The sequence below is a fragment of the Pantherophis guttatus genome, chromosome 4, assembly GCF_059756535.1.
Source record: "Pantherophis guttatus breed Tessera chromosome 4, ASM5975653v1, whole genome shotgun sequence".
Classification (NCBI taxonomy): Eukaryota; Metazoa; Chordata; class Lepidosauria; order Squamata; family Colubridae; genus Pantherophis; species Pantherophis guttatus.
In genome coordinates this window covers 68,937,902-68,960,604 of record NC_142066.1, presented here as the reverse complement: position 1 = coordinate 68,960,604, position 22,703 = coordinate 68,937,902, and the positions used below count along the sequence as shown (strand labels likewise).

The following is a 22,703-nucleotide window of genomic DNA, read 5'->3' as shown; positions in this document are numbered from 1 at the left end:
TCAAGGTCACTTTCAAACATAAAAATAATTGAGGTTCAGATATTCACAGAACTTGAACAGATTCAGAAATTTGATAAAATAGTTGTTCTACACTTTTAGAAATCAAATCTAAATCTAGGCCATTGATACTTTCCCTCTGATACTTATAAATACAAGTCAGTATGGGTTCTGTCATTTCTTTTTAATAACCATTTTTATTAAAATTGAGAGCCCCCCCCACCTTACATTGCTGCAGTCTAACATAGCAAGGTGACTTCTTCCTTCTCATGTACAGAGTATAAAGTCAAAACCACTCTTTGTTTCCTTGTTCTACATAGATGCTGTTGACAACTTTCAATGCTTCATATAAAGATAATGATCTCCTATTCACCCACTGTCATCATTCTTTCTACCAGTAAATTCAACTGATTAGTGATAGAACTGTAGTAAAAAAGGATAACTAAAAATAGAAATGAAATATCAGCAGGCTTGGAAAATCCCAAATCTGTCATGTGCATAGTCCCTGCAAGGATATTAGCAGATATACAAATCTCTTTTTGAAATGAGAATATCAAAATATCTCAGTAATACTGAACCAGATTGTTTTGGGTGTTTATTGTTTTGAGCAGAATTGAGAGTAAAAAAAATAAAAGAGGGGCATAGAAATTTGGAGGTACTGTAGATGTGAGAAAATGCATAAAATATTATTAAAGACTTTCATAATCTTGGAGGATTACAAACACTCCACTTTTCTATATATTTTGGAGTTTTTTTTCTATTAGTTTCTTTCAAAGCAAATGCAAATTGTTAAAACTAAAAAAACATGCTCCTTTCTCTTTCCTCTTCTTATTTTCCTTTTTTGTTTCTTTATATTTTTATTTTACAATGAAACTTAATAAAAACTTATTTAAAAAAGAAAAACACATGCTAAATAGAAAAATCTGTACATAGATTGGGGAGTGAAAATAAAAGAATGACTATGTAGAGAAGAAATAGTGAGATAAAGAATCAAGTATGTAAAACTGTTCGCTTACTGCACGGGTATGAAACTCGCCACATCATGTTGATGTCACATAATGTATCACATTTTCTGCCTTTGTGGAGCTGGGGTGGGTGTGGCCTGCACATGATGCTGCCAGCCAGAATAATCGAGCTGATGGTACCCACAGCATGCCTCCTCTGCTGGCATGAGTGGTATGGGCCAATCCCAGTGGGGTGACATAGTCCCTCAAGTAACCCAGACCCATATCATGATCACCAACACTTTCAATTACACCCGGAAGCAGGCTGATGACCAATGTTGCTCGTGGAGCAGTTGTGTTGCAGGGGCAATTCTTGTCCCCCCAAAACTATCTGCACTGCTGAACTCTGTACCAGCTGTAGTTTTCAAATGCTCTTCAAGGGTAGCCCCATGTAGAGCACATTACAATAGCCCCATGTAGAGCACATTACAATAATCCAGGGTGAGATCACTGGGAACTGAATGACTGAGTGAGGAAACCTTATATAAATGTAAAATTTCTACATAACTTCTAAAATATTCATTTCACAATTCCATTTTAAAATTTTACTTCAAATCCTCTTATCCTATTTTATCATTTTAAATAATCCAATTCACTTCCTTGAGGAATCTTTGTTTAGTCTTTTAAAGTTATCTACCTGTAGAATCTTGTATCTCCAAATTATCTACCTCTTTCAGTCTCAACAATCTCTTGAATATTCTGTCTACACATAACTATTTTTTCTCCCATTATCATTTTTTCTTTTAAAAAAAACCCTTATTTTTTAGTTCAAGTTGTATAGGTGTAAGGTACCGCCTCTCCAGTCTTCTCAAGAAAGCAGAACTCTTGAAACAAAAGGCATTCCAAAAGGAACTTTTATTGGAAGACAGTGATAGCAGACAGAGTGTAGGCAGAATCTGAATTTCCTGTGCCAGATCGTTAGGTTTAAACTGTCCCTCCCAATGTCCAGTTCAACTGTGAGCCATTCCCAAAGTATGAAGATGTTATGAGAACTTCAGGCTGAGAAGGTGATAACAGGTAGTTCTCAGGTGCCACGATCTTGCTCCTCTGGTGTTGAGACAAAATAGATGGTCCTAGGGATATTCTTCTTCCTTCCCATTTCCCAAAAGCAGAAAAAGGAATAAAGGAAAATCCTATGTGAAAGCATCCCCAAACCTCCCCCCTCCCACCACAATGGCAATTCCCAATAGAGATCTAGGGGACCTTACATGCTGCTCCCCTTTGTCTCCAACTGGAGACAAAGAAAATAACAAAGAGGAGAGAAAACAATTGGAACAATTAATTAAGTTTGTTGGGGTAAAGCTGGTGGAAATATTTAATTAATTTAGGAGCTCTAATTGCTTTTTATAAACCCATTTATTTTGAGATGAGGGGAAGTCATTCCATGCTACTAAATACTGGTGGCCTCATGGTGCTTTCTTGAATCTAGAATTTCTTTGGTTTCAAAATGCTGTTCACCCTCTACCATGATAGGTTGTGGCAGGGAAGGAGCCAAAGGCCTTAAAGGTGAGGTCACTTCTGCTTTCAGTAGACTGCAATGGGAAATAGGGTGAACTTGCTGTAGTGACTTAGGTAATTGCAGTTCTACTGTGACTGGGTTTATAATGTGAGTAATGGGGAAAGGCCTTATGAATTTTGGTCCTAGTTTCTTAGATGGTTGTAGGGACTGTAGGAAGCAGGTGGATACGTAAATGATTTTAAATGGTTTGGGCTCTACTCTCTTTTTATCTGCTGTGCTCTAGCTTTATCTAAGATTTTGTGAACTACCGGCCAGGTGGTTTTTAACTGATTGATCCACTCCTTCAAGGAGGGGATAGTGGGCCAGTGGTGGGCAGCTTAGGTATTGGATTGAATTCTTGTCCTGTAGCTACTTGGAATGGAGTAAAACCCATGCTGGTGTGCACTGCATTGATGTAAGCAACCGCCACAAACGGTAACAGGTCGGTTCTGTTGGTAATTAATAAAGCATCTGAGGTACTGCTACAGAACCAAATTAACTCGTTCTGTCGCCCCATTAATTTGAGGATGATGACTAGAACTAAGGCCCTGGTCATTCTCTAAAAGGTTCAAAAATGCTTTCCAGAATTTAGAGGTGAATTGGACCCCTCGATCTGATATAATATAGCGTGGGGCACCATGCAAGCAATATATGTAAAGTAGGAACAATTTTGCTAGGCTCCTAGCTGTTGGGCTCTCTAGGCATGGGACAAAGTGGACCTGTTTTGAAAATACATCTGTGACTACCCAAATGACTGTGTTTCTGGTGCTCTCTGGGAGTTTCACAATGAAATCCATGGAAATCTCTCTTCAGATTGCTGAAGGATCAGCTACAAGCTGCTTCTTGCCCTCTTTCATGTCCCGCAGCACAGGCTCCGGCATCTCAGGCTTTCATGTTTTGGAGAGCTTCCATAATGAGACGCATTGCTTGCTTCATGAGTTTGTTGGTCTGGTCTGGTGCTTCCTCCATCTTGTAGTCATTATACAAGGTTTCCAGCTCATGTTGCCAGCTACCTTGGATGAAAGTGACTTCCTTGGTCTTTCCTTTCCAGTCCCCTTTTTTCCTGATGCCAATGGACCATCTCGGCTTTGTGGAGCCTCCCAAGGTGATCCCATCATCCATCCACTCACTGGGGCTCTCGTCAGGTTGAGCCTTGGTGGAGGTCTTCCTCCAGCATTGAACTTCCTCATGCTTGCTGCCCTATTTGGACATTGTATGTATTGTTCCCATGGTAGGACTGAAGCTGCTCTGGGTTGACCACTTTGCAGATTCTGCCTAATGGAAGGTCACATCTCGCCAGTCTTCTCAAGAAAGCAGAACTCTTGAAACAAAAGGCATTTCAAAAAGAACTTTTAGTGGAAGACAGAGATAGCAGATAGAGTTTAGGCAGAATCGGAATTTCTTGTGCCAGAACATTAGGTTTAAACTGCTTCTTTTGAGGCCCCTCCCAATGTTCAGTTCAACTGTGAGCCAATCCCAAGGTGCAAAGATGTTGTGAGAACTTCAAGCTGAGAAGGTGATAACAGGTAGTTCTCAGGTATCACTATCTTGCTCCTCCAGTGTTGAGACAAAACAGATGGCCCCAGGCACATTTTTCTCCCTTCCCATTTCCCAAAAGGTATATCGAAGCAGAAAAAGGAATAAAGGAAAATCCTATGTGAAAGCATCCCCAAACCTCCCCGCTCCCACCAGAATGGCAGCATCCCGATAGAGATCTATGGGACCTAACACTAGGTTATGGTCATCAGCAGATGATCATATAGATATTGACTACATCACCCATCATGACTGTGGTCAATAAATGCTTTTTTTGTTTAAAAATGGGAAAATACAGATTGAGTTATTTGCCTTAATTGAAACTGTATAATGTGCAGCAATTTCTCAAAAGAACATTTTCATGAGTTTTCTACATCTGTTATTGCTATCACCGGTTGGCTAAGGCTACTGGCTAGAATGAATAAAAGAGAAGTCTTTTTCTATCTATTAAATTATTTATATGAGATGGGATGAAAACTGAGAAGTCCGTTTTTTTTTAATTTATTGAAAGGCTTGAGAAACCATAGTATTTATAAAACATAGTGGTGAAATAAGTGGTAAAATGTCTCTCCAAGACAATGTAGCCTTTAGTTGTGAACTCAGTAGGAAAGAATATAACAATATAAGCATTCTGCAAGGTAGAATAAAGGCCAGCTAGACCAGTATTCTGTTTTCTGCAGTGAATGCCAAATGGAAATCCATAGGAAAGACATGAATTCCGTGATATCCCTACTGCTGTTTCCAAGCAATTGGTACTGAGTTTACATTCTCTGATCCCTTGTAACATGAAGCCATCATAATAGAAACAGAAAGTATTATAATCCATGAATTTATTCAATCTGTGTTTAAGGCTGAGTAAATTGGCAAATCCTGGAGTAGCAAATTCAATGGTTATAACTGTGGGCTTTGTGTAAAAAACATTTAGTTTTTTCCAAATTTGCCTTTAGTGTTAAATTTCTACCTGCTTTTTTTTCTTTGGTCATTAGTTCTATGGGATGAATAAAGAGAAAGTAAATAACCCACAAAACATGTTTGTTTGCACTGGAAATTCAACAAATAGGTTGTGAACATGATGGTCATTCTAATTACAGTACTTATCCCCAGCATCTATTATTCTAAGGTACAACTTTCATTCTCTTGTATTCCCTAAACAGAAACTATTACATTATTTTAAATAAAGGGATATTTGGTTAAACAGGCTAAATGGCCTGTTATAACCACTATATTGCTTTGTTCTTCATGGAATAGGTCTGAGATCATCCTTGTGTGAAGGGCAGCCTTTTAGCAGAACAATTTCACTGGCTCAGACTGTGTAATTGCCAAGCTAGTCTAAAAATAGATCTCTAGAAAATATGTAGGAAGCAATGAAAAGACAGGGAAGGATTTTATTGCTTTGGGCATTTCAGTTTAGTGATTGTTTCAGCTTTAAATCAAGCATATGGGATGACTAATAATACATAACAGAAAGCTGCAACAGATCTATTACATAAGGTAGATGTTCTTCAGAGAGTTTCATCTGCCTTAAATGATTAAGATCCTAGTAAAGTGGTGATAAAGGTGCCTGCAGCATTACAAAAACTAACTAGCAGTAAAAGAACCAGAAATCCATTGGAAATAATAGATGAGAGTATTGGGAGATTAATGAATTCAAAGTCCCACTGAGCCATGAAATCTCTGGGTGATAAATTAAGATAACGTACAGAAACCAGGAGCAATATGAGGGCTAAAATATAAACTTTTCAATTCAAACATAATATGTACTTCTGCCCTTGTAAGAAATTAAATGGCACTTGTTTAGTGGAATTCTTATGCATATTATATGTTCAATATTCATGAATATATAGTATGTTTATTCTGTTTTGGTATCTGTAGGTAAAATGTATTGCAATGTGGTTTAACATTCTAGAATGTTATATTATAGGACCTTAATCCCAAAAAAGGCATTGGTTAGAGAAAAAAAATTGCTGAGTGGCACAAAAAGCATGCCATCTATTTAATGAATAGAATTAATGATTCTGCTTTCCTTCCTGTTTAAACTTTAAACATTCTTAATCAATGGATCAATTCAGATGCTTTTTCACAGGGAAGGGGTATAGATCTATATCTACAGCTACATGGAGGGAAGCATGCAATGGGGTAGCTCAAAGGTTTGTTGTGGGTGCCACAGAGAAGAAAGGATCAGTTTATTCTTCAAAGCATCTGAGAGAAGGACAACAGATAAAAGATCAAACTAAGGAGAGATTTCCTGCTGGTGAGAATAATCAATGGAACAGCTTGCCTCCTTGAATGGTGGGTGCTCCATCACTGAGGTTTTCAAAAATAAATGGACAACCATTTGTTGGGATGGTATATTCTAGGACTGTGATGGCGAACCTATGGCATGGGTGCCACAGGTGGCATGCGGAGCCATATCTGAGGGCACACGAGCATTGCCCTAGCTCAGCTCCAGCACACATGTGCCACCGGCCAGCTGATTTTCGGGCCTTCCGGACCCACCGGAAGTTGGGAAATGGGCTGTTTCCGGCCTCCAGTGGGCCTCTGGGGGTATTGAGGAAGGCCATTTTTGCCCTCCCCAGGCTCCTAGAAAGCCTTTAGAGACTGGGGAGAGTGAAAAATGGGCCCACTATGCTATCGTGTGCCAAAAGCGGGGGGAGTGTGGGAGGAGCATGCGCACATGCGCTGGAGGGCAGAGCACGGGTGGGCATTGAATTATGGGTGTGGGCAAGCACTCGCACAATCCCCCAGCTCTCCCCACGTGCTTTTGGCACGTGATGGCAAAAAGGTTAGCCATCACTGCTCTAGGATCTCCTGTTTGGGCAGGGATTTGGACTAGAAGACCTCCAAGATCCCTTACAGTCCTATGATTCTATGACTTTATGCCCACTCCAGCTCACACTTTGGTTGCATTCCCAATTGCCTGGACTCATTATATGGGGAAAAGCAAGTTGGGAAATGATAACTTGTACACCATAGCATACATGCATGCATCTATCTATCTATCTATCTATCCATCCATCCATCCATCCATCTATCTATCATCTATCTATATATCATCTCTCTATCATGTTATATACTACCCATCTCATTCTGCAAAGTGACTTATAATACTGATGCCTCAATATTGTCTAGCCGATGCAAACAAACATGTGCCCAGACAGATAATTACACTTATGAAGGATTTGCACAACTTGGAAGCTTATACAGAAGCAAGGCATGAGAAATCATGGGCAGAATTCCCAGGCACAGGCAAGGGAATGAATAATACAAGAGGGTTGAAGTCAAGATCAGAGAAGATCTGATAAGAAGATCAGATATTTTGTGGATTTTAGTTGCCTTATTCTCATGTCTTATTGGTTAAAAATCAGACTGATATAGTATATGAGCATATGTGCCTATCCATTAACAGTCAAGAAATATGTGGATTTTTTTCCCTGTACCTACACTTACTTGTTAAATGTTGCCATATCTTGTTTTATTGTCCTCTCTATTGATATATCTTGTTTTTATCATGCTTTGCTGTTGAAATTTTGTTTGTTTGTTGTGCCAAACTTTACTTAATAAACTATTTAAGCTTTTATATCATTTATTTGTGCATTACTTTTGAATCCACAACCACTGCTTGCATTGGATTATGGCAAAACAAGATTACACTGGCAGTAGCCTAAAAAGGAGCTGAGAAAGCTTCTATGATTTACAGGCATTGCATCTCTTTGGACATTCTATTCATCAGAATGCCAATAATTCAAAATAGATCTGGAATCCACAACCACTCAACAGTGCAGGAAAGAATATAGAGGAATGGATATGTATGATTTGGGGCTTATTCTGAGAACTCCCAGATTGTTGGTCTTGTTGGAGGAAAAATCTTATTGTTCATGTCAGAATTATTCAGCTTAAATTAAATATTCAGGTATTATTGGATGCCATGATATTGTATTATACAATACAGTAGATTTAATTTTTGCAGTTTGGTTGGAAGGCTGTAAAAATTCAGGAATTAATTTCAATGCAGTTGTTTTGCATCATTATCTGTTGCTGACTTCTGCTATCTAAGGTTCAGTGAGTTTGCATTTCTACTGTAAAATGACTTAGATTAATTAATCCCAATGATTTTCAGAAAGTGGTAAGAGTTCTGGTCTCCCAGTTTCTTTGTAATTGAAAGAAACTGGGAGACCATGAGTATTAATTAGTCCTGCCTTAGGTACAAAGCCAATTGAGTGACTTTAGAAGAGTCATTTTCTTTTAGCTCTAGAAAGAAGAAAATAACAAACCACTTCTGAAAAAAGTTGCAAAGAATACTGTAAAGATTTGTCCTTGAGTCCAGTCTTTGAGAACTGGACACTATTTAACAAAAGAAAAAAAAATACTATAAAAGGTATAGTGAAGAGCTGTTGCACTCTGTAATGAAATTGAGTCATAACATCATGGCATTGATAGGAAAAATTTTCACAAACTTTGAAATAAAGTATTTTGCATTTGGTGCAATGTTTCAATTTTCAATTGAATTGAATTGAGTTTCATTTGAATATACAACAAAATCTAGAAAAAATATGAACTCTGTTAATTATTTATACTTTTAACTCCTGGACTTGTTGCATATAATGAAGGGAAAGCTAATTGCATTGAGAGTAGTACTTTATCTTTGGACATTGGAGATTGAGCCTAAAGGCAATATTCATATTCCCCTCAGATTTTAAAGCATTGTTTCATCATGGTCTTCCTTCTGTTATTTTGTCTTTTCCCCCCTATGTCTTCATTTCATTCTCTTTTTTTTCCCATTGTCCTTTTTTTTTCTTCTCCTCTTAAAGATCTATATATTTTACTTATATCTTTAATATTATACATTTCTACATTCTTGTTATATACATTTTTATTTCACTCCATACATTTGTTATTTATATATTTTATATATATAAATAACACACATATATATAATATATGTTTTATAATCGTACTCTTCTCTCCTAATAATCTTTATTCTTTATTTCTAGTCTTAAGCAGTGGTAGAATTCAATTTTTTAAACAACCGGTTCTGTGGGCGTGGCTTAGTTGGGGGTGTGGCTTGGTGGTCATGTGATTGGGTGGGCATGGCTAGCTGGTCATGTGATTGGGTAGGTGTGGCTAGCTAGTCATGTGACCAGGTGGGTGTGGCTAGCTGGTCATGTGACCAGGTGGGCATGGCTAGCTGGTCATGTGACCAGGTGGGCATGGCTAGCTGGTCATGTGACCAGGTGGGCATGGCTAGCTGGTCATGTGACCAGGTGGGCATGGCTATGTGCATAGGGACTAGTCAGAGGGCTGAAAAAAGTCATTTCTGACTGGTCCTCGCATTTTTGACTGGTCCTCACACTTATGACAATCCTCACATTTATGCCCATTGTGGCATTCTTAACAACCGTGTCAGTCATTTCACCTCTACTTCTCTTCACCAAGGTGACAAGATAGGGCACAAAATGTAAAATGTGAGGACAGTCGTAAGTTCAAGGACTGGTCAAAAGTGTGAGGACCAGTCAAAAATAACTTTTTCAGCCCTCTGAGTAGTCCATATGCACATAGGGACTACCCAGAGGTCTGAAAAAAGTGATTTCTGACAGGTCCTCGTACTTTTGACTGGTCATCATTTATGCCCATTGCAGCATTCTTAATTAAATTAATTAAATAAAAATGACCTGCTGGAGCAGTCCGAGGCAGTCTGAGGCGGGCGTTCGGGCCGGCTGCAGGGCAACGTGATACAACCAGGGTAGGTAGGCCGCTGCTGCCCAGGTGGGAGACGGGCGCAGGCCTACAGGGCTGGTTGCAGAGTGAAGCGATTAGATGTCTGCAACCTTAAATACTCAACCTTAAACACATGTAAACACTTAAACACAACCTTAAACCTGGGTGGGCATTGCCAACTCCATATCACTTACTCCCACCCAGGTTTTGTGGCTCCCAGTATTTTCTTTTAAACAGGTATCTCTGGGTGTCTCATTTCGCTCATCTTTCTTTCTCCCCTTCATCTCTCTTTGTCCCCACTTTCTCTCCTTCATTTCTTTCTCTCCATCTCTTTCTCCCTCCCCCTTTCTCCCCTTCATCTCTTTCCCCTCTTCTCTCCTTCATTTCTCTTTCTCTCCATCTCTTTCTCCTCTCCCCTTTCTCCCCTTCATCTCTTTCCCCTCTTCTCTCCTTCATTTCTCTTTCTCCCCCTATTTCTCTCCTTCATTTCTCTTTCTCCCCCCCTTTCTCTCCTTCATTTCTCTTTCTCTCCATCTCTTTCTTCTCTCCTGTCTGGGCAGGGTTCTTGTTGCTCTTACTGAGCTTCGCAATGGGGCAGACGACGCCCTTCCTCCTCCTGGAGCCCATTACGATGCGGAGCTTCGGCTGTAGCCTGGGCAGCCAGTTAGGGGTAGGTTCTAAATTTTTTTACTACCGGTTCTGAGGGTGTGGCTTATTTTGTGGGCGTGGCTTGATGGTCATGTGACAATTCTTTAGGATTTAGCAGAGGTACTGGTCTACCAGGCTTTTAACTGGTAGACCAGTAGCCCCAGACCCCCTTGGGATCAACCTGCAGCCCTCCCCTGCCTCTTATGGTGGTGGAGCGTGTGGAGGGGGATGCTTTTCGAGAAGTCACAAAGAGGGCTGAGAGCTGGTTTCTGTCCCACAAGTAAGATTTGGTCCAGAACCAACCCCAACATGAAGGTCTTTTATTTGCTCCTTGTACTCCTTGTCTTTGCATTTTTAACAGGTAATAAATTAAATTTCTGATGATGTAAAAATAGCTCATAACTCACCTTTCTAGACAGCTATTATCATGTCTAAAATGGAGAAGATACTCTTCTCCATCTTTTGTCTGGAGTACCATTTAATCCAGAGCCTTTTAATTCCAGAAGTCCAAGTTTAAAGAATGGACTTCTGGAATTAAAGCTCCATTTTTTAGCTAAAACTTAATTCACACCTGTTAGTTTTGCTTGAGCAGTGTGAACAAATGACAGTGTGATCCTTGAAAGGTCTGAAAAATATATCATTGATTTTTCTTTGGCATTTAAACTAGATAACCAATGTGAAAAAGTGCATCAAGGAAGGACTGGAAAGCCAATTCATACTAAACTGTATTGGGTTTTCTGTTGTTATTTGAATAAAATGAAAAGAAATCAAATAGTGGTACCTAGTGCAGAGAAAGAGACGAAATAATGGGTCATTCTCAACACTTGAATTCTCTACACTTAAAATATCTAGAAATTATTATGGTTAAGTGAGAATTATTATGGTTAAGTGAGAAAAATTACTAATTAATTACCCTGGTTTAAAGGAGGAGATGAATCGAGGCTTATTCCAAGTTGCACTATTCTGATAAAGAAAACGCGAAGGAAGGTTTCTAATAAAGCTCATTTATTTGTTATAAAGAAAATAAAACACCTCACTAACTAAGAAAAGTTAATTGTTACATTTTTGAAAGTAATTCGGGCCGGCTATCTTTCAGCCGGACCTTGCTGGAAAGAGAACAAAGGAAAGAGTGTGAGAAGCAAGTGAAGGAATGTGGGTGGATACGGAAACACGTAGCTTACTGATAAGAAGTTGGCAAAGCTACGGAGAGTCTGACAGTCCAGAAATGATGAGTTCAGCTGGCAAATAAAATAACACAGTGACATTTCTGTTGTTATTTGAATAAAATGAAAAGAAATCAAATAGTGGTACCTAGTGCAGAGAAAGAGACGAAATAATGGGTCATTCTCAACACTTGAATTCTCTACACTTAAAATATCTAGAAATTATTATGGTTAAGTGAGAATTATTATGGTTAAGTGAGAAAAATTATATGATTAAGTGAGAAAAATTTTATGATTTTTCTTGCCATAGTTCAAATCAAAGTTCAAATCAAAGATTTGATAGTTCAAATTAAAGATTTCTGAGACCAATGTTGAATACTTAAATTTCAGTAGTCACCAATCCCAGTCTTAAAATGAGTTAGAATCAGTGGGAGTCACTGATAACAATGAACTAACTAGCTACTGATAATGAGTCCAGTCCTGACTGAGGACTGAGGCAGCGCAGGAGTTCATGGCTTCCATGACAGCTATGGACCTGACCCAGTTAGTGCATGGCCCTACTCACCCGGGGGGAAACACTCTGGACTTGGTTTTTGTCTCTGGTCAGTGTTGAATGATATTGGGGATATAGTGACTGAACCCTTGTCATGGTCAGATCATTCCCTCCTTCGCCTAGACCTTAGAACCACTACACCCCGCTACAGGGAGGCAGAACCAATGAGGTGGTTCCGCCCCAGGCACCTGATGGACCCGGATTGGTTCCAGACGGAGCTTGGGCCATTTCCTGAGGCTCTGGCTCACAGCTCGTCCAAAGACCTGGTGGCCGCCTGGGATAGGGCGGTCGCTGGAGCTTTGGATCAGGTCGTGCCTTTGTGGCCTCTGACTCGGCGCCGCTCTCGCTTGGCTCCTTGGTTCACCGAGGAGCTGAGGGAGATGAAGCGCCGGAAAAGACGCCTGGAGAGCGGTTGGAGGGCCAGCCGGTCTGAATCTGACCAAACACTGGTAAGGTCTCATATTAAGACTGAGCTTGTGGCGATAAAAGCGGCAAAATGTAACTATTTTTCCACTCTTATTGCATCATCAGATAACCGCCCGGCTGCCCTGTTTAGGGTGACCTGCTCCCTGCTCCTTCAGGAAGCACAGGAGGACCCCTTGGAGGGTAGAGCCGAGGACTCTGTACAGTATCTGTATGATAAAATCGCTCAGATTCGGGAACATCTGGACTCTGATGGGGTAGATTCAGGGGGGAGGATGGAGGCAGGTCTTGAGAATATTATCTGGGAAGAGTTTGATTCTGTGACTCCCGAAGACGTGGACAGGATATTGAGTAGACTGAATGCTGCCACATGTTTATTGGACCTGTGTCCCTCCTGGTTGGTGCTGGCCTCTCGGGAGGTTATACAAGGCTGGCTCCAGGGGATTATAAATGCTTCTTTGAGTGAGGGTGTCTTTCCCGCCGCCTTGAAAGAGGCGGTGGTGAGACCTCTCTCAAGAAGCCTTCCCTGGACCCGGCAGTATTGGCTAATTACCGTCCAGTCTCCAACCTTCGCTTTGTTGTGAAGGTTGTTGAGAGTGTGGTAGCATGACAGCTCCCTCAGTACCTGGATTAATCGGCTTATCTGGATCTGTTCCAGTCAGGCTTCAGGCCTGGGTACAGCATGGAAATGGCATTGGTCACATTGGTTGATGATCTCTGGAGGACTCGGGACAGGGGTTGTTCCTCTGACCTGGTCCTATTAGACCTCTCAGCGGCTTTTGATACCATCGACCATGATATCATGCTGCACCGGCTGGAAGAGTTAGGGGTGGGAGGCACCGTGCTGTGGTGGTTCTCCTCCTTCCTCTCCGACCGGTCACAGTCAGTGTTAGCAGGGGAGCAGAAATTGACCCCGAGGCCCCTTGAATGTGGGGCGCCACAAAGGTCGGTCCTCTCACCCCTTCTGTTCAACAGTCGCTGGGTGAGATCATCCATGGTTTCGGGGTGAAGCACCACCAGTATGCTGATGACTCCCGGCTGTATATCTCCACCCCGGACCATCCCAATGATGCCCTTGAAGTGATGTCCCGGTGCCTATAGGCTGTACAGATCTGGATGGGGAGGAACAGACTCAGGCTCAACCCATCCAAGACCGAGTGACTGTGGTTTCCGACATCCTGATATAGTCAGTTGGTGCCATCACTGACTATTGGGGGGCGAGTCATTGGCCCTCACAGAGAGGGCTCACAACTTGGGGGTCCTCCTGGACTCACAACTTGGGGGTCCTCCTGGACTCACAACTTGGGGGTCCTCCTGGACTCACCTGATAAAATGCCCTCCCGGCCACAGCCGTCAAGTGCTGTCTTTAGAACAGCACTTGACGGCTGTGGCCAGGAGGGCATTTTATCAGGTTCGCCTGATTCTCCAGTTGCGTCCCTTTCTGGATCGGGACTCGTTAAATATGGGCACTCATGCCCTCGTCACTTCCCGCCTGGATTACTGCAATGCTCTCTACAGGGGGGTCCCCTTGAGGAGCACCCAGAGGCTCCAGCTGGTCCAGAATGCGGCTGCGCGGGTGGTTATGGAAGTGACGTGGTGCTCCTATGTGACCCCCCTCCTGCACGAGCTGCACTGGCTCTCGGTGGTCTTCTGGGTGCGCTTCAAGGTTTTGGTTACCACCTTTAGAGCACTCCATGGCTTAGGACCGGGGTATCTACGAGACCACCTTCTGCCACCAGTATTTATTTATTTATTTATTTATTAATCAAATTTCTATACCGCCCTACTCCCGAAGGACTCAGGGCGGTGAACAGCCAAGATAAAATACAGATAATACAAATATTAAAAAATCCCTTAAAATTATTAAATATTTCGGCCGAAACACAGATTAAAACACCCAATTTATAAAATCACAAATTAAAAAATTTAAAAAATTTAAAAAATGGGAGTTAGGCCAGGCCAGCTTGCTGAAATAGAAAAGTTTTGAGAGCACGGCGAAACGTGCGCAGGTCCAGGATCTTCCGTATCTCTAGGGGGAGCTCGTTCCAGATGGTAGGTGCCCCCACAGAGAAGGCTCTCCCCCTGGGGGCCGCCAGTCGACACTGTTTGGCCGACGGCACCCTGAGGAGCCCCTCTCTATGGGAGCGTACTGTTCGGTGAGAGGCTATTGGTAGCAGAAGGCAGTCTCATAGATACCCCGGTCCGATGCCATGGAGCGCTCTAAAGGTGGTAACCAAAACCTTGAAGCGCACCCGGAAGACCAGCGGGAGCCAGTGCAGCTCGTGCAGGAGGGGGGTCACATGGGAGTGCCACATTGCTCCCATAACCACCCACGCGGCCGCATTCTGGACCAGCTGGAGCCTCCGGGTGCTCCTCAAGGGGAGCCCCATGTAGAGAGCATTGCAGTAGTCCAAGCGGGAAGTAACGAAAGCATGAGTGACCGTATTTAACGAGTCCCGAGTAGCCTCTCACTGACCAGTACACTCCCATAGAGAGGGGCTCCTCAGGGTGCCGTCGGCCAAACAGTGTCGACTGGCGGCCCCCAGGGGGAGAGCCTTCTCTGTGGGGGCACCCGCCATTTGGAACGAGCTCCGCCTGGAGATACGGAGGATCCCGGATCTGCGCGCTTTCCGCCGTGCCATCAAAACATTTTTATTCCAGCAGGTCGGCCTGGCCTAACCTCCCTTTTAAATTGTTTTTAATTTTTTTTTTAATTTTTTAATTTTAAATTTGTCTTATGAATTTGGGGTGCTTTAAATTTCGTTTTCAATTATTTAATTGTATTTTAATGGTTTTTTAACTTTTGTATTATATGTATTTTATTTGGCTGTTCACCACCCTGAGTCCTTCGGGAGTAGGGCCGTATACAAATTCAATTAATAATAATAATAATAATAATAATAATAATAATAATAATAATAATAATAATAATAATTACACCCCTTCCCATTGTCATCTATTTTTATATCCATCCTCACATTGGTTCATTATGTAATATTACAGTTGTTTTAATACAAATTCAACATTTTAATATAAATCAATTAATTATATAACTATCTTTTTTGTATATTTATCAATATGAACATGAATATTCCAATTATTTCCATGCAATCCAATTTCTTACAAATCAATTAATTATATTTACCAATAATAATAAACCAAATAATTTCCCCCGTATATTCCTCCAAACCACAATTTAACCATTTCTGCTTTCAACACAATATACAATTAATAGTATCTCAATTATTACAATTCCCTAGTTAAATAGAGCTTTTTTTCTTTTGTGCTTTAAAATCTTGAACTCTCCTCTTTTGCCCTAATTTCCCATTGTTCGAACCTACCTTTTTTGGTGAGGAAAAAGAAAAGAAATCTGCCTCTGCCTAATTTTCCAACGTTGCAGCAAACAGCAAAGCCAACAGCCTGCTTTACTTTCAGTTTTGTTTTCAGCTTGATTTGCACAAGGAGAAAAAAAAATCTGCTCCGGCAATTTAGCTCTTTGCAGCAAGCAGCAGAGCCCTGTGCAAAACACCTGAGAGCAAATCAGATGACAGTTGGGAGGCCGATCTAATCAACGGGCTAATTAGTGTATGCTGAAGCTGAAAGGAATTGTTTTTTCTTGCTGTTTGCTTGCAAGGAGATAACTGCACAGGCCAAAGGGTGGGGGCCATCCTCCTTGCCACTTAGCGCCTCCCTGCTGCCCCCTTTTGCCCCTAGCGCCCCCTGCTGCCCCCCTTACCACCCCCCTAAGGCATCCCACCACCCTAAGGCATCCCCCCCGGGGGGGCGATACTACCCACTTTGGGAACCACTGGTGTACTCATTTGTTTTCCTTTAACACTGAAGAGTTTAAACAGTTTTTTCCCCTCTAGCCAATCAGCTGGGACTCAGGAGGCAGCAATAGATTGGGGGTAGGGCCAAATTAAAGGCCAAATTATTCCATATTCTATAATAGTCTTCTTTTTCTTTAATTTCTTTTGTTAATCTGTCCATTTCAGCACATTCTAAATTCTTATCTATCAATTCTTCCTCATTTGGAGTTCTTTCCTGTTTCCAATTTTTTGCATGTACTATTCATGCTGCTGTTAAGATGTGTAGCATCAAGTATATATCAAGTATACAGATATTTCTGTATTATAGGCATAACATAATGAAGTAGATAGTTTGGTTGTTTGCACCTGATAGTGATCTAGGATATTTTGCATTTTTAAAGTATATCTACTGTAATTATAGGTTTTATTTTAATAATGTTGTCCTCAGTGCTATATGGTCATATAACAATCTTTCTGCTGGCTCATTTACTTAAACAGTCTCTGCTCCACTGTTAATAAATTAGAATAGTTAGTTTCCATTTAAATAAAGGATGTGACATATAAGAACATGTTTCAGAAAAGTTGGGTATGGGGAAAATAAATAGATACATTAAAAAAGTAAGTTACATTAGATTTTAATATTTTTGTACAAATAATGACAAATTATGTCAAATGGTGCTATATATTTTTATATAGTTTTGTCCTAAATCCAGATTCTACAAAGGAATTCAAATAAAAATTAGTAGACATCCCATTCACATTTTGTAATAGACTGTGAGAATAACCTTGGGAGAAAGAAAGTAGAACCACAGTCTAGATCAGGGACCTGCAACCTTAAACACTCCATTTATAGCCATTTGGACCCGTTTCCCACAGGAAAGAAAACACCTGGAGCCACAAAACCTGGGTGGGTGTGGCTAACTCGACATCACTCACTCCCACCCAGTCACATGATCCCCCCCAGCCATGCCTACTCAAGTTTTATGGCTCTCAGTGTTTTCTTTTCTGTGGGAAAGAGCGCTCTCTCTCTCCCTCCCTCCCTCTCTCTCTCTCATCTCTCTGTCTCTTTCTCTGTCTGTCTGACTGTCTGTCTGTCTGTCTCTCTCATATCTCTCTCTCTCATCTCTCTCTCTCTCATCTCTCTCTCCCTCTCTCTCTCACCTCCCTCTCATCTCACTCCCTCTTATCTCTCTCATCTGTGTCTCTCTCCCTCCCCCCTCTCTCTCTCTCATCTCTCTCTCCCTCTTATCCCCCTTGGCAGGCCTGGATCATCAAGGCACACAGGTAATATGGCTTCCAGGCCATATTACTTGGAACACTGACACCCCTCTCATCCCTCTCATCTCTCTCTGTCTTCTTTCTCTCTCATCTCTCTCTCTCTTTCTCCCCCTCTCTCTCTTTCTGCATGTGGCTCTTTGGGCCTGTTGCTGTGTCTCCCTGCTGAACCAAATCCCACTACTGGCTGGTCCCGCCCCTTGCCCTCTTCTCCCAGTCACTCCTTGGCTGAAAAGGTAAGGGCGACGGTGACAGATGGAGCCTTGTTCCATATTCCAGAGCGGGAGTGAAGCGGCCCTGTACTTGCCTCTTTTTTCGACTCTTGTTGGTGCTGCACGCACCTCAGTCATTTGGGGAGACGCGGAACTTTTTCTTCGCCCTGAGACACTGGCCTGACATGTGGCTGACACTGGTGCTCTCGCCACCTCTTGCAGCACCTTGCACGGCCCACTAAAATTTAGCACACTTCACAATGAGGGAGATGGCATCCCCTGCTCCACAAGGAGCCCATTACAACGCGGAGCATTGGTTGCTCGGGAAGACACATGACTTTCTCTCCACCCCGAGACACTGGCCCAGCCCGGCTGCAGCCGATGCTCCAAGGGAAAGTTATGTGTCTCCCCGAGTGACCAATGCTCTGTGTCGTAATGGGAGGGGGTTCAGGAATTTAGAGATTCTTAGAAAATCTTAAAAAAAGATTGGGAACCACTGTTTTAGAAGGTCCTTAGAAGTACTGAAAATGCAACCTCTGAAATGTCTTTTTGATCTTTTTTCTGAATGTACAGAAAGATAATGAAAGAACGAAAGAATTGGCTGATTTATCTATTAAAGCATAACTTCAATCTTTACCATCTTTAAAAGTCTGTAAAATTTTTGAAATATTAGAAATATAACACTTATTGTAGTGATCAGAATTATTATTAGAAATAAATATTTAAAGCAAATTTCATATTTTACAAAGGAACATTCAACTCAGTGCAGGTTCTGCTATTCAAAGGTGGAGTAGAATTAGCCCACATTTTCCTGTACTGCCTTCTGTATCTGTCACATCACAATTCCCTTTAATACAAATTTTCTAAATTCTCTGAACTTTATATAAGAATTTCTTTAGAGTAGAATTATGAGACAAGTAGCAAAATTCCATTTGGTAGATTCCAGGTGTGATATGGTCACATGACAAAATAGAAAGGAAATCACCGATCTTCCTTTTTATTATTGTGTATGGTTGCATTTATGTTGATTTTATGTAACTATATCTTTATTTTAGAGTTTAAAGTTTAAAGTTTAGAGTTTATTGGATTTCTATACCGCCCTTCTCCCAGGGGACTCAGGGCGGTGTACAGCCACATTAAAACACCTGAATTTATAAAATTTAAAACCAATTAAAACGAATATATACAACTTGGCCCTCAAATTAAAACACACATACACCCACTTTTTTTTTTAATTTGATTTATATGCTGCCCTTCTCCGGAGATCAGGGCGGCTTACAATGCGTTAAGCAATAGCCTTCATACATTTGTATATTTTTACAAAGTCACCTTATTGCCCCCACAAACTGGGTCCTCAATTTACCTACCTTAGAAAGGATGGAAGGCTGAGTCAACCTTGAGCCTGGCAAGATTCAAACTTACTAATTGCAGAGAGCTGGAGTTAAATTACAATGCATTAGTCTGCTGAGCTAATTAAATTAAATTAAAATTCATATTAGGCCAGTCCGGCTTGCTGAAACAGGAAGGTCTTTAGGGCACGGCGAAAAGTACGCAGGTCAGGACTAAGATGAAGCTCTAGGGGCAGCTCATTCCAAAGGGCTGGTGCCCCCACAGAGAAGGGTCTCCCCCTGGGTGTCAACAGTTGGCATTGTTTGGCCGACGGCACTCTGAGGAGCCCCTCTCTATGGGAGCGTATTGGCCAGTGGGAGGTTGTTGATGGTAGAAGGCGGTCTCGTATGTACCCCAGTCCTAAGCCATGGAGCACTTTAAAGGTGGTTACCAACACCTTGAAGCGCACTCAGAAGACCAACGGGAGCCAGTGCAGCTCGCGCAGGAGGGGTGTTACATGGGCGCGCCAGGTCGCACCCATAACCACCTGTGCGGCTGCATTCTGGACCAGCTGGAGCCTCCGAGTGGTCTTCAAGGGGAGCCCCATGTAGAGAGCACTGCAGTAGTCCAGACGGGATGTGACGAAGGCATGAATGACTGTGCGCAGGGATCCCGGTCCAGAAAGGGACGCAACTGGTGCATCAGGTGAACCCGATAGAAAGCTCCCCTGGCCATGGCCATCATGTGCTCTTCCAAAGACAGCCGTGCATCCAGGAGAACACCCAAGTTGCAAACCCTCTCTGTGGGGGCCAAGATTTCACCCCCAATAGTCAGCGATGGTGCTAGCTGACTATACCAGGACACCGGAAGCCACAGCCACTCAGTCTTGGAGGGGTTAAGTTTGAGCCTGTTTCTCCCCATCCAGATCTGCATGGCCTCCAGGCACCGGGACATCACGTCAAGGGCATCATTGGGGTGGTTCGGAGTGGAGATGTACAGCTGAATGTCGTCAGCCTACTGATGGAATCTCATTCCGAAACCACGGATGATCTCGCCCAGCGGCTTTACTTAAATGTTGAACAAAAGGGGTGAGAGGACTGACCCTTGTGGCACCCCACAAACAAGGCGCCTCGAAGTCGACCTCTGTCCCCCTGCCAACACAAACTGCGTGCGGTCGGAGAGGAAGGAGGAGAACCACCGCAACATGGTGCCCCCCACTCCTAACCCCTCCAATTGTCGCAGCATGATACCATGGTCGATAGTATCAAAAGCTGCTGAGAGATCTAATAGGACCAGGACAGAGGAACAACCCCTGTCCTGAGCCCTCCAGAGATCATCAACCAATGCGACCAATGCCGTTTCCGTGCTGTGCCCTGGCCTGAAGCCTGACTGGAACAGGTCTAGATAATCGGCTTCATCCAGGTACTGGGGCAGTTGTCGTGCTACCACACTCTCAACAACCCCCGCCAAGAAGCGAAGGTTGGAGACTGGGCAATAATTCGCTAATGTAGCCGGGTCCAGGGAAGGCTTCTTGAGGAGAGGCCTCACCACCGCCTCTTTCAAAGAGGGAGGGAAGTAACCTTCACTCAAAGAAGCATTAATAATCCCCTGGAGCCAGCCTCGTGTAACCTCCTGGGAGGCTACCACCAACCAGGAGGGACACGGATCCAACAAACATGTGACAGCGCTAAGCCTCCCCAGAAACCTGTCCACATCCTCGGGAGTCACAGGGTCAAACCCCTCCCAGATAACATTCTCAAGATTCCCCTCCATCACTCCATCCGGATCTACCCAATCAGAGTCCAGACCTTCCCGAATCTGAGTGACTTTGTCATGCAGGAATTGCACAAAATCCTCAGCCCCGCCCTGCAAGGGGTCTTCCCTCGCTCCCAGATGAAGGAGGTAGTGGGTCACCCTAAACAGGGCTGCTGGGCAGTTCTCTGCAGACCCGATAAGAGCGGAAAAATAGTTAAATTTTGCCACTTTTATCGCCACTAGGTAGATCTTAATATGAGACCTCACCAGTGTTCGGTCAGATTCAGAGTGACTGGCCCTCCAATCACTCTCCAGGCGTCTTTTCCAGTGCTTCATCTCTCTCAGCTCCTCAGAGAACTAGGGAGCCAATTGAGATCGGCACTGGGTCAGAGGCCGCAAAGGCACGACACGATCCAAAACTCCGGCAGCCGCCCTATCCCAGGCGGCCACCAGCTCTTCAGTCGTGCCATGAGCCAAAGTCTCAGGGAATGGCCCAAGCTCCGTCAGGAACCTATCCGGGTCCATCAGGCACCTGGGACAGAACCACCTGGTCGGTTCCGTCTCCCTGTGGCAAGGTGTAGCGGTTCGAAAGTCCATGTGAAGGAGGGAGTGATCAGACCATGAAAAGCGTTCGATGACTAAATCCCCTCTTTCCAGATCACTCTGCCACTGACCAGAGACAAAAATCAAGTCCAGAGTGTGTCTCCCCATGTGAGTAGGGTCTTGAACTACTTGGATCAGGTCCAAGGCCATCATGGAAGCCAAGAACTTCCGAGCCACCATAGACGTTTCACCGACAGATGGCAGGTTGAAATCCTCCATAACCATAAGCCTGGGGATATCAACCGCCACCCCGGCTATCACGTCAGGCAGCTCGGACAGGGCTGCTGCCACGCAGCAGGGAGCCAAGTACATAATCAGCAGGCCCATCTGCACCCCACGATCCCAATTCACAAGGAGGGACTCACATCCAGCTATCTGAGGTACAGTGGTCTCCCTCGGACATAGACCTTCTTTAATAATAACCGCCAGCCCTCTCCCGCCCCTATCCTGGACCCTCAGCTGATGAAACACCCGGAAACCTGGTGGACACATTTCAACTTGGGGCACCCCCCCTTCTGGGCTCAACCAGGTCTCCATAATACCCACCAGATCCACTCCCCCCTCCTGAATAAGATCGTAAATGAGGGGGACCTTATTTACCACGGATCTGGTGCTGCACAACATCAGCCGAAGGCCCAGGCCCTGAGAGTCTGTGCTACCTGGGGAACGAGTAAAGCCTTGGGGACCGGAGTGCGCAATCGCACAAAGATAGCGAGAAGGCACTCCCATAACATGATATGGCCTCCTGCTTCCACCATATCTGCCCCTCCCACCCACAGTACAGATCATACGGCCCTCGGGAGTCCTTCGGGAGAAGGGCGGTATAGAAATCTAATAAAATAAATAAGGTCGAGCTCTAGCCCCTTCCCTGGTGTCCAACCTTGCATCCCTAATGCCACTGCCCTCTGCTGGACCCGGCCGTGATCCTTGTGGGTTCTCCCCCACTCCAACTCTGATCATCCCTGAACCCCTTAAAATTTTAGTTAACAATGCATTTAAAAAACCCCTTAATCCCCTCTTTGACGCATGCCATCTCTCGGGGTTCCAAAACCCGTCATCAAGATAGGCCCTCGATAATGTGGAGGGCCAAACCTGCAAGAGGGGGGAATCTCGCAGCGCAAGAAGCTTGGACCTTGAGTACATCCAAAACTCTGGGATGATGGTACAAATAAGGCCAAGGAGT

At 43.3% G+C, this 22,703-nt stretch overlaps 1 pseudogene; it reads right to left on the bottom strand.

The window, feature by feature from the left end:
• Positions 1–20,498: 20,498 nt before the first annotated feature.
• LOC148114152 (uncharacterized) lies at positions 20,499–22,144 on the bottom strand (annotated as a pseudogene).
• Positions 22,145–22,703: the final 559 nt, after the last annotated feature.